Raw genomic sequence first — 19,119 nt, forward strand, 5'->3', positions numbered from 1 at the left:
ATTTTTTTTCAATCAAGCTTTTGTTATTTACAACAGAAAATATATAATATTATGCCACGCTTCTGTAATTTACTGTGAAAAAATACTACTGTAGTCTGCATTATTTTTGCCATCATAAATTACGAAACTAAGATACGACACCAACAAAAGTGTCGTGTATTTGGCCTTACAAGGTGCAATAGTGATGACTAAAACATCGGGTATTGCTTATCTTGATCTTCCTCAAATAAACAGGGAAAACAAGAAAAATATCACAAAAAATATCTATTCATAGAAGCAATAAAAATTTGCTGCAAAACAATCAACAGATTTCCTATCATGGTACCAACTACAGGATTCTTTAAAAATTGTGACATTTCGTGGAGGTGTGTTAAAAATTGGGGCTTAGATACTGAGACAAAAACAATTGTGCATAATCTGCACACCGTGGGGCACTTTTACTAAGGGTCTGTAGACCCCATTTCCGTCGGGTTTTCCGACTATTTCCGTTTTGTGCCGCATTTAACGGGGGTTTTTGGTGCACGTGATTGGATTTTGGCGCAATCGGGCCGACTTTCATGCAACACAAATTGGGGGTCTCCTTGTCTCAGAATTAACCTTTAGCAAGGTTGAATAGACTTTCATAGAAATTTAGAAATGTAAAAAACTTTGATAAACTTTCTATAAATTCATGAATTCATTGTTAAATCAGCAGTTGGTTTCAGTACCCAAACTGTGACATGTAAGGCTCAGTTTATACGTGCGTTGGGACTTTCCATTACACTCTGCGTTTTGGGAGAGCCCAATGAAAGCTTGAATGGAAGGTGGAAGGTAGGTCTTCTATTCACCTTCAGCTCCCCTTAGATCTCAAATTATGGAAGGTTACCTTCCATTGCTCTTCAGATATTAATAAACAAAAAAAAAATCATACGCTGCTGCATTATTTTTCCGTTATCTAATATCTGAAAGGAAAGCTGAATCTGCCAAATGTGGGTGTGAACTTAGCCTAAGAAGTTGATATTTAAACAGGCATTCTAGGAATATGAACATACAAAATACAAAAACCCATAATGCTCTAAATAAATTAAGCAACAAACTAAGTGTAATTGATAACAAAATGAAGCTCAAATAGTTTGATTTAAAAATTCACTAAATTTTATGGGCTTTCGAAAGTAGTTATCTCCAACATAGTCACCATCTACTAAACAACACCAACTACAACTCTCATGATCACTCAGTTTTCAGTAACACCTCATCCATTTTATGCTCTTCTCCCAGTGAAGATCGAACAAACTGTCCTGCTCTGTTACCATATTAATGATGTGTGTAACTGTCATCACGCCACATTACATCACTGAGATGATGTCTCACCACAACACTGACCATACTGTATGCACTGCAACCAACTGACTGCAGCCAAACATAGAGATGATAACATGATCTGCCCAGGCAGGTGCAGGTCATGTGATGTGTCCACAGGGACAAAATCAATGGACTGATTATAGGGCCAGTAGCATTTTACTTCTCCATTATTGTATACGTTCACAGCCTTTTTCTGCAAAGGGAAGCCAAATTTAAATAACAACTAATTACATCTTAGCTTACATTTTAGTGACCCACTTAAATATGAGTTATGCTTACTCCTGGAATGCCCCTTTAAGGTTATGGATGAATTCTGACTTCTATAATAGCATGACAAATGATTCCCCTGATACAATTATTATGACTTTAATATTTATTCATTTACTTGTTTATTTATTCGACAAAAAAATGTTTTTATTGATTCTCTTAAACGATACTTTTGTGTGAAAACTGAAGATAATTGAGTATATTTTCCTATGCCAAGTCTCAGAGGTTGGCACACACCACTACTGTTTGTCTGAGAACTCAATTAGCATTTTATTAAAATGTTTACTCATCTCTAAGTCTTCTCTCAGCAGAGAGCAGTCTGTAAGTGCCACTATCTTAACACTCCCAAGGTCCATTTAATCTCATTGTTATTTTAGTTTGATGTAAAAAGGTGAATGTTGGATTAAACAAAACCACTGGTCCCGGTAATCTGCAATTTCATGGTTGCATTTTGTGAGTAGATCTACTGTGACAAGATCTGAAGTCTGAAGGAGTTTTTTCGGCATTTAGAAATCACCCTGGGAGGCGAGCTGATCTGTAGTGTTATCATACCATGACTATATTACATCTCTCCAAGTCCCTGCTATCCCCAAAGCTTTAACATAAAATTGCATCTCTGGCTGTGAAATAATCAAATCCTCTACAGGTAATGTGTTCCAGCTTATTGTAATGCAAAAAATAGAAAAATAGTCGGGGAAAAAAAAAACAGCAAATGTTATTTATTTAACTGGAATCAGAAAACCCCTCCGCCCATAAACTGTACGGTATACAACACGCACTTTCATTAAGTTTAAGGGGTTTTTTTCTTTCTTTTGCAAATATACTGGCGCTCAGTAAATAAAGCAATAGCCAGTGTCCCTTTTAGCAAAAGCTATATATCTGTTCAGACTACAATTTGCTTTGTTTATATGCTTTGCCCTTGAACTCTGGTTATTAACGCAATGTTTCTCCAAATAATGCTATATAATAACTCTGCTCGGAGCACATTCATGACACTGCACAAACAACCACAGGGCCAAAGCTCGGCTGCCAGATAGAAAAAAAGAAAGGAAGAGGGAAGAGAGGCTGCAGAATTACATCAGTTGAAGGGCATAGCTTTGAATTGGAGTAGCAAAAATGATTAGGAAATTGCTGTAAAAATCAGCCCTGCAGTCCTCGACTGCTGAGAGATCTTCTTCTCCTCTGTGTAATGTCATCCAGCCAGAGTACAGCGGAATAGTAAAGCCCTCGACCAACAGGCTCAGGCTAAGAAGATAATCATGGGAGAAAATAAAGAAGTCATATATTTAGTGACAATGATATCATGTATGTGAGCTAGTGCCGTACATACCAGCTGATGCTAAGAGGATTTATACTAGACACTGTCGTGCTGAAAGCTCATGGTCAAAAGAGCCATCCAAGGTCAAATGACATTTGGTCGGGTTAGGTTAATGGCTCAGTTAAGCTGTAGCATGTAAATGTATTTTCCCATTACTAGTCACCCAAGTTTTTTTTTTCAGTAACAGCTTTCCCTAAATCTATGACGGGAAATTTTTTACTTTTTATACTGTGGACGGATTTAAAATGGTTACACTACCAGGACAACCCCAGTCCATGTGACCATTTTTTATATTAATTTATGTAAATATTTTCAAACATTTGGTGATTTCATTTCATTTTATTTTTAAATAAAGAGTCCATGTGGCCAATTTTTATATCAATTTATACATTTTTTTAAACATTTGGTGATTTCATTTTTTTTTTAAGAAAAGTCTAGTTTTTTGCAGTATTATTCTGCCCCTGGTCCTCTTGGTTGAATGGCACTTCCTGTTCTGTAGAGATACTTTTTCATCTTTAGAAGTCTTTTATCATGTGGAAGTCTTATTTTATCATCTCAGGAAGGATTACACTGACAGGTAACAAATAGATACAATATATTGTCAGAATTCCTGCTGCTTATATTACTTTTTGGCTGTTTTACCTTGGTCCTTTGAACAGAGCATTTTTGTTGTTCATCTTGGAGCTGAGTGTTTGTATCAGGTGTGGTTTGAGTGATGGACAGCCAACTCAGGTGTTGATTAAATTGGTCTCTTGTTACTTGTGGTTCTCCCCACTCTGTTGTGCTATATTCTGACCCTTGATTCATTTTTAACCACTTTTTGATTCTTTACCTCTCCACCATCCTGTATTTGACCCAGGTATCCCGACTTTGCTTATTTTTGCATATCTGTCTTTTTCTCACTGCTTATTTGTCGTCTGTTCTGAGCACTTTTTCTGAGTAGGGACTACTGTCCAGTTGTCCCATGGAGGTTAGCACAGCGCAGGCAAGTAGGCAAGGGTTGAGCTCAGGGCCTGCACCTCTTTCTTTATCTTGACTACAGCATTCACAAAAGGTAATGGTCACCTCTCTATCTCTAAACTGCATCTTCCTACATTTATTTACCTGCAAGAAAAATAGGTGTTTCTTTATTTGGTTCCACTTACTAAATAAATAATAATGTGATGTTCCAATTACATTTCATAGCAGCTCATAACTATTTATAGAAATCACTACTGAGAGAGTTTATATACCTAAAACTTTTTTTCACCATAGAAGTAAATTATAAAATTCTGATGTTTTTTTTTATCTAACATTCATGGTTTTCTAGACTTTAGTATATACTTATTATAACTATGTGGCTCTGAATCAATGAAAATGAACATCTACTTATTACAGGACCTCTGAAAGTAAATTATCTGGCTAATCAATGTTTATAGAATGGTCTGCTCATAACCAGTGATGTCTTTCTAGGATTCCAGATGCATAATTTAAAGTTTCTTTAATCTGCAGTGTCATTCCCATTTGGTTGAAGGCAGGCTTCTCTTTATGATGTCAACCATAGCAGCAAAGGTTAATGGCAGTTCTCTAAGAATGTACTTAGATGCAGTGCCTTGTGTAAACCATTTATCCAGTTTGACCTCTGATGCTATCATAACATTGGGTGACAACATATAACCTTCATGAAGCACTCTCAAGGGATTTCTGCTTTGCTAGACCTAGACCTGTGACCACATGGAATTGCAGGGAGAAAACTAAGACAGCAGACAATAAGTTAGCAGCACGTCGTGAAATACGACGTTAGGCTTAACAAGTAATATCACTTAGTGGAGAACCATCCTCTACAGAAGGATCATTTAGCCATATCCTTGTGCTCAGTTTACCAGAGTACTGAGTACAATAGAAAAATAAAATTTATTTAGCTTAAGTGTTAGAATTTTAATACATATCCAAGTATTATTACAGAACATATTGGGGCTCATTTACTAAAGGTCCGAATCGAACACTTTCATCAGGTTTCCCGACGATTTTTTGCGCCGAATTGCCCCGGGATTTTGGCTCACGCGATTGGATTTGGCGCAATCACACCGGCTTTCACGCAACAGAAATTGGGGGCGTGGCCTTTGGACAACTTGACGGATTTGTAAAACCATGGAATTTAAAAAACGAAATGTGTCGCAAGATAAAGCACTTACATGCACCGAGAAGAAGCAGATGAACTCCGGCGGACCTCGGTGCAGCAGCGACACCTACTGGATATCGGGCGCACGGACCTCAGTGAATCCCGGCAGAACCCGAATCCACATCAGACAACATGTCACGGGATCGTGACAGGACCGGGTAGGTAAATGAGCCCCATTGAATGCTGGTGTGTGCCCCCCTCTGGCAGGATCCAGTCTTCTTTTAGCTTCTTATGTCCTTGTTTTTGCAAAAAATGCTTTGGAAATTGTGCAAATTAGTCTGAGGGGCTCCGGGCTCAATTAAAAGCTATTGAACTCGGAGCACGATGCTCTTTTTTTTTTTTCTTTTATAATTCCTTTTTATTAATGACAAACAGCAAGTCAGATCATAGGAATGAGAATTACGTAAGATGGTTACAAAACATACATAGAAAGATCAATGATTTGAAATATCACATCATTTTGAATCATGGGCAAAGAGAAATCAACAGTAATAATATGTCATTGTGTGGTTTTAACAAATAAATGCTTCATTCACTACTAGACCACTTGTCTGTCTTTTTACAACAAATAAAAAAGGAGAGGAGAGAAAAAGATAATTCTTTTAGAAACATTTGGTATAAACAACAAGCCCAAGTGGCCTCAAAGGGGCCTCCAAAGGGCTCACAGAAAGGGGAGGGGAGGTAAGGGATGTGGAGGGGTAATATGGGGTTCTGAACATAATAAAATAGAGGGGGGACGTGGGAGAGGGGCATGTCTCGTCCAGGAGGAAGATGGTTTAGTGGCTTTCCCTGGCCACATAAAAAAAGGACAGAAAATTGTACTCACCTCAGTCCAGAGCTTGATGCACCTCGGTGATACACTCTGGCAACATGGCTTCACTGCACATGTGCAGTATGTACGGCACACGCACAGTGAAGTCTTGTCATTGAAGCATTGTGAGAGGATGCTCCAATGACCCTATTTATAGTCACCTCAGTCTGGAGCCCCCGAAGCTTGCACAATGAGCCCTGGCATCCAGACTTCACTGGACATGCACAGTAGGTAGGGAATAGAGATGAGCGAACACTAAAATGCTCGGGTACTCGTTATTCGAGACGAACTTTTCCCGATGCTCGAGTGCTCGTCTCGAATAACGAACCCCATTGAAGTCAATGGGAGACTCGAGCATTTTTCAAGGGGACCAAGGCTCTGCACAGGGAAGCTTGGCCAAACACCTGGGAACCTCAGAAAAGGATGGAAACACCACGGAAATGGACAGGAAACAGCAGGGGCAGCATGCATGGATGCCTCTGAGGCTGCTTAAACGCACCATTATGCCAAAATTATGGGCAACAGCATGGCCATGACAGAGTGACAGAATGAAGCTAGATAGCATCTAAAACATGCAATAATTGACCCTGACACTATAGGGGACGGCATGCAGAGGCAGCGGCAGCAGGCTAGAGAGTGTCATGGCGACATACCCTAAATGGACTCAGGCTTCAAACCAATGGGTGGCAGAGAGGAACCAAAGGAGGTGAGCAAGAAGTGCTCAAATAATATCGGTACATGATAAAAGTTTGCCAGTATATTTTGTGGATTACACAGCAGGGTGGCGACAAAGTTAACATGGAAGCCATGAAAACAACCCAAAATTCTGCCTGACACAGCTCGTTTGATAAGGGGACCATGTATGGAGGCAGTGAACTAGTAGTAGATTAAAGGTGCTGCAGTTAAAACTATGTTAGTTGGATCTTGGCATGGAGCTGGCGCTCCGCTGCCAGGCGAGCTTTCGCCAATCCAAGCCCCTGTCTCTAGGCTACTCCCCAAACAGCACTTCTAAGAACCTTTTGTATAAGATCAAGTGTAGTAGCGTTCTTATAAGTTTAGGATATGCCGGGTGAGGGGAATGTAAACAGATGCGCAAGAAGCGCATGATGCGCATGGAGCTGGCGCTCCGCTGCCAGGCGAGCTTTCGCAAATCCAAGCCCCTGTCTCTAGGCTACTCCCCAAACAGCACTTATGTATAAGATCAAGTGTAGTAGCGTTCTTATAAGTTTAGGATATGGCGGGTGAGGGGAATGTAAACAGATGCGCAAGAAGCGCTGAAATAATATCCCTAAATGGTAAAAGTTTGCAAGTATATTTTGTGGATTACACAGCAGGGTGGCGACAAAGTTAACAACTTTGATGTGGAATCCATGAAAACAACCCAAATTTCTGCCTGACACACCTCGTTTGATAAAGGGACGATGTATGGAGGCAGCTATATGGACGACTTTTGGAGGTAGGAATGGAGACAACGTGTGGAGGCTGCTATGGAGACAATTTAATTTGGATAGTGCCTGTATGTGGCAGTCCCAAACATTTTTCAAACCAGAGGAGCAGGTAGGTGGCCCTCCAGTAAAATGGGATAGATTGAGTGCCTGTATGTGGCAGTCCCAAAAATTGTTCAAACCAGAGGAGCAGGTAGGTGGCCCTCCAGTAAAATGGAATAGATTGAGTGCCTGTATGTGGCAGTCCCAAAAATTGTTCAAACCAGAGGAGCAGGTAGGTGGCCCTGCAGTAAAATGGAATAGATTGAGTGCCTGTATGTGGCAGTCCCAAAAATGTTTCAAACCAGAGGAGCAGGTAGGTGGCCCTCCAGTAAAATGGGATAGATTGAGTGCCTGTATGTGGCAGTCCCAAAAATGTTTCAAACCAGAGGAGCAGGTAGGTGGCCCTCCAGTAAAATGGGATAGATTGAGTGCCTGTATGTGGCAGTCCCAAAAATGTTTCAAACCAGAGGAGCAGGTAGGTGGCCCTCCAGTAAAATGGAATAGATTGAGTGCCTGTATGTGGCAGTCCCAAAAATTGTTCAAACCAGAGGAGCAGGTAGGTGGCCCTCCAGTAAAATGGAATAGATTGAGTGCCTGTATGTGGCAGTCCCAAAAATTGTTCAAACCAGAGGACCGGGTAGGTGGCCCTCCAGAAAAATGGAATAGATTGAGTGCCTGTATGTGGCACTCACAAAAATTGTTTCAAACAGAGGACCGGGTAGGTGGCCCTCCAGAAAAATTAAATGCATGAAGTATAGCAAGAGCCAGTGGGCCCTGTCAAAAAATAGCCATTTTCCTCTGCTTTACTGTACAAAGAGGAGGAGAAGGAGGAAAATGAGGAGGAGGAGGAGGAGTGGATCAATTATTCAGGTTGAGCTTCCTTCACCTGGTGGAGATTGGAAATTCTGAGAAATCCAGCCTTTATTCATTTTAATAAGCGTCAGCCTGTCAGCGCTGTCAGTCGACAGGCGTGTACGCTTATCGGTGATGATGCCACCAGCTGCACTGAAAACCCGCTCGGACAAGACGCTAGCGGCAGGGCAGGCAAGAACCTCCAAGGCGTACAGCGCCAGTTCGTGCCACATGTCCAGCTTTGAAACCCAGTAGTTGTAGGGAGCTGTGTGATCATTTAGGACGATGGTATGGTCAGCTACGTACTCCCTCACCATCTTTCTGTAAAGATCAGCCCTACTCTGCCGAGACTGGGGACAGGTGACAGTGTCTTGCTGGGGTGACATAAAGCTGGCAAAAGCCTTGTAAAGCGTACCCTTGCCAGTGCTGGACAAGCTGCCTGCTCGCCTACTCTCCCTCGCTACTTGTCCCGCAGAACTACGCACTCTGCCGCTAGCGCTGTCAGAAGGGAAATACTGTTTCAGCTTGTGCACCAGGGCCTGCTGGTATTCATGCATTCTCACACTCCTTTCCTCTGCAGGGATGAGAGTGGCAAGATTTTGCTTGTACCGTGGGTCCAGGAGAGTGAACACCCAGTAATCGGTGCTGGAATAAATTCTTTGAACGCGAGGGTCACGGGATAGGCAGCCTAGCATGAAATCTGCCATATGCGCCAGAGTACCAACGCGTAAGAATTCACTCCCCTCACTGGCCTGACTGTCCATTTCCTCCTCCTCCAACTCCTCCAACTCCTCTTCTTCTGCCCATACACGCTGAACAGTGAAGGACTCAACAATGGTCCCCTCTTGTGTCTCGCCAACATTCTCCTCCTCTTCCTCCTCATCCTCCTCCACCTCCGATATGCGCTGAGAAACAGACCTCAGGGTGCTTTGGCTATCAACAAGGGAATATTCTTCCCCCGTCTCTTGTGACGAGCGCAAAGCTTCCGACTTCATGCTGACCAGAGAGTTTTTCAACAGGCCAAGCAGCGGGATGGTGAGGCTGATGATGGCGGCATCGCCACTGACCATCTGTGTTGACTCCTCAAAGTTACTCAGCACCTGACAGATATCAGACATCCACGTCCACTCCTCATTGTAGACTTGAGGAAGCTGACTGACCTGACTACCAGTTCTGGTGGAAGTTGACATCTGGCAGTCTACAATCGCTCTGCGCTGCTGGTAAACTCTGGATAACATGGTCAGTGTTGAATTCCACCTCGTGGGCACGTCGCACAACAGTCGGTGAGCGGGCAGTTGGAGGCGGCGCTGCGCTGCCCTGAGAGTGGCAGCATCTGGGCTGGACTTCCTGAAATGCGCACAGATGCGGCGCACCTTCGTGAGCAAATCAGACAGATTGGGGTATGTCTTGAGGAAACGCTGCACTATCAGATTTAACACATGGGCCAGGCATGGCACATGTGTCAGTCTGCCGAGTTGCAGAGCCGCCACCAGGTTACGGCCGTTGTCACACACAACCATTCCCGGCTTGAGGTTCAGCGGTGCCAGCCACAGATCAGTCTGCGCCGTGATGCCCTGTAATAGCTCTTGGGCGGTGTGCCTTTTGTCGCCTAGGCTCAGCAGTTTGAGCACCGCCTGCTGTCGCTTAGCGACGGCACTGCTGCTGTGCCTAGAGCTACCGACTGATGGCGCCGTGCCCACGGATGGTAGTTCGGAGGAGGAGGTGGAGGAGGGGTGGGAGGAGGAGGAGGCATAGTAGGCCTGAAACACCTGGACCGAGGTAGGCCCCGCAATCCTCGGCGTCGGCAGTATATGAGCAGCCCCAGGGTCAGTCTCGGTCCCAGCCTCCACCAAGTTAACCCAATGTGCCGTCAGCGATATATAGTGGCCCTGCCCGGCAGCACTCGTCCACGTGTCCGTGGTCAGGTGGACCTTGTCAGAAACGGCGTTGGTCAGGGCACGGATGATGTTGTCTGACACGTGCTGGTGCAGGGCTGGGACGGCACATCGGGAAAAGTAGTGGCGGCTGGGGACCGAATACCGAGGGGCGGCCGCCGCCATGAGGTTGCGAAAGGCCTCGGTCTCTACTAGCCTATAGGGCAGCATCTCCAGGCTAAGCAATCTGGAGATGTGCACATTAAGGGCTTGGGCGTGCGGGTGGGTTGCACTATATTTGCGTTTCCGCTCCAGCGTCTGGGGTATGGAGAGCTGAACGCTGGTGGATGCTGTGGAGGATCGTGGAGGCGACGATGGGGTTTTTGGGCCAGGGTCCTGGGCAGGGGGCTGACTAGCAGCTGACACAGGGGAAGGAGCAGTGGTGTGCACGGCCGGAGGTGAACGGGCTTGTTGCCACTGAGTGGGGTGCTTAGCATTCATATGCCTGCGCATACTGGTGGTAGTTAAGCTAGTAGTGGTGGAACCCCTGCTGAGCCTGGTTTGGCAAATGTTGCACACCACAGTCCGTCGGTCATCCGGTGTTTCCTTAAAGAACCTCCACACTTCTGAAGATCTAGCCCTCGCCGCAAGAGCCCTCACCACGGGAGCTTCACTAGTTGACAGTGGCGCTGATGCACCAGCTCTGGCCCTGCCTCTCCGTCTGGCCCCACCACTGCCTCTTCCAACCTGTTCAGGTCGAGGACTCTCCTCCGTCTCAGAAGCACTGTGTTCACCCGGCCTCTCAACCCAGCTTGGGTCTGTCACCTCATCATCCTCCGATCCCTCAGTCTGCTCCCCCCTCGGACTTCCTGCCCTGACAACAACTTCCCCACTGTCTGACAACCGTGTCTCCTCATCGTCGGACACCTCTTTACACACTTCCACTACGTCAAGAAGGTCATCATCACCCACAGACTGTGACTGGTGGAAAACCTGGGCATCGGAAAATTGCTCAGCAGCAACCGGACAAGTGGTTTGTGACTGTGGGAAGGGTCCAGAAAACAGTTCCTCAGAGTATGCCGGTTCAAATGCCAAATTTTCCTGGGAGGGGGCAGACTGGGGGGGAGGAGGCTGAGGTGCAGGAGCTGGAGGAGTGGGGATTTCGGTGACATGGGTGGACTGCGTGGAAGACTGACTGGTGGTGGACAAATTGCTCGAAGCATTGTCAGCAATCCACGACATCACCTGTTCGCACTGTTCTGGCCTCAACAGTGCTCTACCACGAGTCCCAGTAACTTCAGACATGAACCTAGGGAGTGTAGCTCTGCGGCGCTCCCCTGCTCCCTCATCAGCAGGTGGTGTCTCACCCCGCCCAGGACCACGGCCTCTGACCCCTGCAGTAGTTGGACGCCCACGTCCCCGCCCTCGTCCTCTACCCCTAGCCCTGGGGTTAAACATTTTTAAAATGAGAGTTATAACTTTTTTTTTTTTTTTACTTTTTTTTGTTTTTTTTGTGTTTTTTTGTGTTTTTTGTTTTTTTTTGTGTTTTTTGTTTTTTTTTGAGTTTTTAGAACCAAACAATCCTATCCTATTGCTATGGCTATTTTCTAGCCAAGTATCAAAGGAAGCACACTACTATGCCAGATGAGATGACACTGAGTTATTGCCTAATAGAAATCCAACCCCTACTGAATTTTGCCACTTCAGCCTTTGCTATGGATATGTGCGCCACTAAGCGCAGAACACAGCGGTCGCAAGTCTCACTACAAATTGCTCAGAATTGGCAAGTACATGCACTGCAGAAACTACAGCCACCAGCAGATCAACCAGAAATCAAATATATAGAACGCTACTGTAGGCTTCAAGAAGCTATTTGTATTCTCCTATGGCTATTTTCTAGCCAAGTATCAAAGGAAGCACACTACTATGCCAGATGAGATGACACTGAGTTATTGCCTAATAGAAATCCAACCCCTACTGAATTTTCCCACTTCAGCCTTTGCTATGGATATGTGCGCCACTAAGCGCAGAACACAGCGGTCGCAAGTCTCACTACAAATTGCTCAGAATTGGCAAGTACATGCACTGCAGAAACTACAGCCACCAGCAGATCAACCAGAAATCAAATATATAGAACGCTACTGTAGGCTTCAAGAAGCTATTTGTATTCTCCTATGGCTATTTTCTAGCCAAGTATCAAAGGAAGCACACTACTATGCCAGATGAGATGACACTGAGTTATTGCCTAATAGAAATCCAACCCCTACTGAATTTTCCCACTTCAGCCTTTGCTATGGATATGTGCGCCACTAAGCGCAGAACACAGCGGTCGCAAGTCTCACTACAAATTGCTCAGAATTGGCAAGTACATGCACTGCAGAAACTACAGCCACCAGCAGATCAACCAGAAATCAAATATATAGAACGCTACTGTAGGCTTCAAGAAGCTATTTGTATTCTCCTATGGCTATTTTCTAGCCAAGTATCAAAGGAAGCACACTACTATGCCAGATGAGATGACACTGAGTTATTGCCTAATAGAAATCCAACCCCTACTGAATTTTGCCACTTCAGCCTTTGCTATGGATATGTGCGCCACTAAGCGCAGAACACAGCGGTCGCAAGTCTCACTACAAATTGCTCAGAATTGGCAAGTACATGCACTGCAGAAACTACAGCCACCAGCAGATCAACCAGAAATCAAATATATAGAACGCTACTGTAGGCTTCAAGAAGCTATTTGTATTCTCCTATGGCTATTTTCTAGCCAAGTATCAAAGGAAGCACACTACTATGCCAGATGAGATGACACTGAGTTATTGCCTAATAGAAATCCAACCCCTACTGAATTTTGCCACTTCAGCCTTTGCTATGGATATGTGCGCCACTAAGCGCAGAACACAGCGGTCGCAAGTCTCACTACAAATTGCTCAGAATTGGCAAGTACATGCACTGCAGAAACTACAGCCACCAGCAGATCAACCAGAAATCAAATATATAGAACGCTACTGTAGGCTTCAAGAAGCTATTTGTATTCTCCTATGGCTATTTTCTAGCCAAGTATCAAAGGAAGCACACTACTATGCCAGATGAGATGACACTGAGTTATTGCCTAATAGAAATCCAACCCCTACTGAATTTTGCCACTTCAGCCTTTGCTATGGATATGTGCGCCACTAAGCGCAGAACACAGCGGTCGCAAGTCTCACTACAAATTGCTCAGAATTGGCAAGTACATGCACTGCAGAAACTACAGCCACCAGCAGATCAACCAGAAATCAAATATATAGAACGCTACTGTAGGCTTCAAGAAGCTATTTGTATTCTCCTATGGCTATTTTCTAGCCAAGTATCAAAGGAAGCACACTACTATGCCAGATGAGATGACACTGAGTTATTGCCTAATAGAAATCCAACCCCTACTGAATTTTCCCACTTCAGCCTTTGCTATGGATATGTGCGCCACTAAGCGCAGAACACAGCGGTCGCAAGTCTCACTACAAATTGCTCAGAATTGGCAAGTACATGCACTGCAGAAACTACAGCCACCAGCAGATCAACCAGAAATCAAATATATAGAACGCTACTGTAGGCTTCAAGAAGCTATTTGTATTCTCCTATGGCTATTTTCTAGCCAAGTATCAAAGGAAGCACACTACTATGCCAGATGAGATGACACTGAGTTATTGCCTAATAGAAATCCAACCCCTACTGAATTTTCCCACTTCAGCCTTTGCTATGGATATGTGCGCCACTAAGCGCAGAACACAGCGGTCGCAAGTCTCACTACAAATTGCTCAGAATTGGCAAGTACATGCACTGCAGAAACTACAGCCACCAGCAGATCAACCAGAAATCAAATATATAGAACGCTACTGTAGGCTTCAAGAAGCTATTTGTATTCTCCTATGGCTATTTTCTAGCCAAGTATCAAAGGAAGCACACTACTATGCCAGATGAGATGACACTGAGTTATTGCCTAATAGAAATCCAACCCCTACTGAATTTTCCCACTTCAGCCTTTGCTATGGATATGTGCGCCACTAAGCGCAGAACACAGCGGTCGCAAGTCTCACTACAAATTGCTCAGAATTGGCAAGTACATGCACTGCAGAAACTACAGCCACCAGCAGATCAACCAGAAATCAAATATATAGAACGCTACTGTAGGCTTCAAGAAGCTATTTGTATTCTCCTATGGCTATTTTCTAGCCAAGTATCAAAGGAAGCACACTACTATGCCAGATGAGATGACACTGAGTTATTGCCTAATAGAAATCCAACCCCTACTGAATTTTCCCACTTCGGTCTTTGCTATGGATATGTGTGCCACTAAGAGCTAAACACAACGGTAGCAAGTCCCCCTGCTAATTCCTCACAAAATGGTAAAAGATGCAAATTAAAATAAAAAAAGTAGAACGTTATTGTAGCCCTAAGAAGGGCTGTTGGGTTCTTTGAGAATCACTCCTGCCTAACAGTAAGCTAATAGAACACCCTAACGCTTTCCCTGACCAGCAGCAGCTCTCTCCCTAGCGGCATCCAGAGACAGAATGATCCGAGCAGCGCGGCCAGCGGCTAGTCTATCCCAGGGTCACCTGATCTGGCCAGCCAACCACTGCTATCGACGTGTAAGGGTACCACGTCATGCTGGGTGGAGTGCAGAGTCTCCTGGCTTGTGATTGGCTCTGTTTCTGGCCGCCAAAAAGCAAAACGGCGGGAGCTGCCATTTTCTCGAGCGGGCAAAGTATTCGTCCGAGCAACGAGCAGGTCCGAGTACCCTAATGCTCGACCGAGCATCAAGCTCGGACGAGCATGTTCGCTCATCTCTAGTAGGGCACATGAAACCAGGTCAATGAAGTATTGTAAGAGGAAAGAACTTCACATGTAAGTCTGTGGCTCATCATACTCTTATCTAGGTTAGAATAAATGGCACAGAGCACAAATAGGGAGATTTGGGACACTCAACTATAGGACCACAAGCTGTAGTTGGTTTTGTGTCCCAAATCAACCTGACAGGTGTTGGGGTATTGTCATGGCATCAATGACACATTGGCCAGTAGGTCAGCCATGCCAATAGCAACAGGTTCAGAGGACTTTGCTCTAGTCTATATCTGTTTGTTTAGTCTGTATCTGCATTTTGAGGCTGCCCAATATTACTGTATTGTTAGCCCTTGTGTGGATGGATGGTGCCACATCGCAGTCACAGTACAGGGCTAGAAATTCTGCACCTGACATTTCTTTGTTTAGTTGAATGATGTGTATAGTGGAGGTAAAGTTCATTGCAGGAGACTTTTGTCTTTAATCTGGAAGTAATTATAACAAGTTATGATATTTCCTATTGTTATGTGTTAGAAATGGGATTTCAGTCTATGAATGCAGTCAAGAGGTCTCCATGCTTACAGCTTTGTTCAGACTGATGGTACTATAACCAAAGCTCTCATACACAGTGGAGGCCTAATAGCTTATTGTAACACTAGTATTGTTACACACAATATTGTAACCTTGTTCGTAACGCTTAGTGTTTTGCACATATTTTTCCAGTCTAGAACTGTGCAGTTATTTAATGTGACAACCTATCACATAAAGGTCCTCAATTAAACTCTACATCTTTCCATTAAAAGTCTTTGGAGACAATGGACATTTTGATTATCAAAAGATTGGAAAATATTTAGATTTAATTCAGTGCCTAAAAAAATCACCAGAATTCACATGGAATCTATGAACCAATAAATAGATTTGTGCTCATTTCTATTGGTCATCCTTTTAGAAAGTATGAATGTTCCACCTGTTACATATTATGCATTATATATTGAAATTATTATTATAAGGAACACATTACTGGCAATATCAAGCAAATTAAAGGGGTTTTCCCATAAAACAAGTTATGATCGGTGGGGGTTTCAGTGATGGGACCCCACAGATCACAAGAATGAGGGGTCCAGTGGGGTCCAATGTACCCCAGTCGGACCTATCATCGCTTCCCGAAATGAGCGGAGCAGCAGAACGTGCATGTCCATTCTGCTCCATTCATCTCTATGAAGCTGACAGAGATTGATGAATACACCACATGCCCCACAGCTCCTTAGAGATGAATGGAGCAGTAGGCTATGTGCAATCGGCTTCTCTAAACATCTCAGGGAGCGACAAGGGGAGCAACATCAGACCCCATCGGACAACCGTTCACATGATCTGTGGGGGTTCCATCATTGAGACCCCCACCGATCAGCAAGTTATGCCCTAGCCTGTGGATAGGACCTAACTTTTTTATGGGAAAACCCATTTAAAGGGGAACTTCTTTAAAAATGTTTAAATGTCTGTTCATATTTTTAACACCATTAATGCCTCAGACAGACTCTTAGGAGAAGTGGATGTCTCATACTTTCCTTTTTAGGAATCAGCAATCTGGAACATATCAATTTACAGCTATTCACAGAGTAATACAAATAGCGCATGTTTGGACTTAAACTTTTTTTTAGCTTTACTTTCTTTCTGTTTTATCCCTTGCTAATGCTTCTCTAAGCTGGGTAAATTTCTTTTCGCACAATAACCAGTTCTGTCCGTCAATACGGCTTTGACAGTAGAGGGTAAAACAAACATCCATTAAACTTCTACATTGTTGAAAATTTCAAAACTCGTCCGACCTCACTGTGTTACTAGATGTGACTGAGATACAAAGATAAGTTTACTCTATTTTACAGCAATGTTGATATGTTCCCTGTGCCACAGATCCAGCTGCCCTGTCATAATATTCATATTACGGAATCTAATTCAATCCAGATATCTGTAACTTGACCATATGATTTCCTCTGTATGTTTCAATTATTCATGTATTAGGGTAGCCCTTAAATCTAGTGTCCTACAAATTAGCCTGCACTCAGCTACATGTTCCCGTGTCATTGATAGTGCACATTATTGAGACCACATTCAAAAACTTCAAAGGCCCATAGCTGCAAACAAATATTTTGCCAAATATCTGATACTAGATATCTGTTATTCTAAAAAGGCAGAACCCTCTGAAGAGTCCTGGTTTCAAGGGGAGTCTATGCTTTCTTGGCCTCAAGTAAGGAAGACAGGAAGTGAGGCATTTGATATAACAACAATATTTAGATAAGTGTGAGACATCTTTTCTCCAGGAATATTCTGAGTGAACTGTGTCCAAGTCTGGCTTTGGTTAACTTTACATTCTCTTCATCTTCTCTGCTTGATACTTAATGAGAGTATTACTTTTATTAGGAAATGTACTGTGCTTGCTTGTGGGAAGAAGTCACACAAATAAAAAGAAAAGACCTGTGATATTTGCTAGAGACAATTTACTTTGCATTCTCTCCCTAGCGTTAAGTGATAATCCTTTACATGGACAATTGTACATAAAAGATACTATGGGGGGCATTTATCATATACTGCGCAGGCGTATGATATAAGCTCCGCCCATGGTGTAGAATTGCGCTATTACTTGTGCCCGTTCAAACCTGCACAGTCGCTGGCTATAATGAGTGTACTGGTGTGAGGCAGATCGCCCCAATGCCACCCCACTACTCTCCCAGGCACTCCCCCTTTATACACCTTCACTCCCACTGGTTTTCGAGAGGGAGTAATAAGTAAAAACTGTTGTACAATTCCAGATAAATCTCCCCCTGTGACTCTTTGCGAGTATTTTTTGAAAAGGAAAATCACATTTTCTTTGAAATGATTATGTACCATAATATAAATGAAAAACAACTGGAAGAATATATCTAGATTTAAAGAGGTTATCCACAAAGCTGTGGTTTGTGGCAAAAAACCCATCCTAAACTGATTTTTTTTGCCACAAATCAATATCTCTGGATTTCTCAGCTATTTCTTTGCTATATACCTCAGATTATCTTAGTGCTGCAGTAGCTGCTTCCTCTGCCTGTGCTGATAAGCCCTGTGAGTCCGTAGTTTGTTAATCAGTCACTTTCATGGAGGGGGAGGAGCTTCTGCTCCATGCTCACAGAGTAGGAGGTCATGTAACAGTATTCTCTCTGTGTATGTAGCAGAGCTGGATGTGTCCAAGACCATGATGGATACGGAAGTATCCTGCACAGAATAGTGAGGTACAAGATCTCCCATGTTCCCTATCAGTTCCTCCATCCCTGTCTGTGATTATACAGAACTTCCTGTCTCTCTGCACCGCATGCTGCAGCCCTTCCCGCACCTTGTCATCGGCAGTATCAGCTCTGTGCACATAAGCTATTAACCCTTAGTGCTCACACAGCACAGACTATAGATTACATTTAACTGGTTTACTTAAGATTTCTTTCACTTATTACATGTTCTCTGCTCCTCCATGTGATGGAAGCTGCCAGGCTAGTCACCATATACATCCTGTATGTTCACTGTGCAGCGTTTTGTGGATTTTCTTATGGGAAACTAAATGGATTTAATGCTAAATTACTTTGAGAGAGAACACAAGGCATGATGGCCACTGTGGGCAAGCTAAATGGCCTCTGCTTGAGGGCATAAACAGACAGACATTAGTCTCCACCCACTTTAATTCTGGTGAGAAAGTTTTTTGTCAAACACTATCAAAACAGGAAATGCCATAACTTTGGAAACATAAGGGTGAGCAGCACAAAGTAGGCATCATACTGTTTATTTTTAAAGGGGGAATCACATATAATAATTTGGTAATATTATACCTTTACAGTTATGCTTTCAGTTATTTTCCTTCAGTGACAGAATCCCTACTTGCTGAAAAGTCATTGAACGGCATAAAGTTTAAATACTGTACATATAAAAGAAAAAAATATGCTGTGTTAAAATCTGTAACCTAAAAAGAATGATGATAGTAGCACCACAAGACCTCCATTGACCAAGTCCTTTGCCTTGTATAACCTTCTGTAACCTCCAGATCTGTATTGCACCATTAATATCCCATACAAAGGAGTAGTTTCAGATGATTACACAGAAGTTAACTGTGGATAAATATATAAAGGGAGGGGAAAAACATATCTAAGAGGACAGAGGCTGGGCCTTATAAAGGGACA

This window comes from Engystomops pustulosus, chromosome 4 (genome assembly GCF_040894005.1).
Source record: "Engystomops pustulosus chromosome 4, aEngPut4.maternal, whole genome shotgun sequence".
NCBI lineage: Eukaryota > Metazoa > Chordata > Amphibia > Anura > Leptodactylidae > Engystomops > Engystomops pustulosus.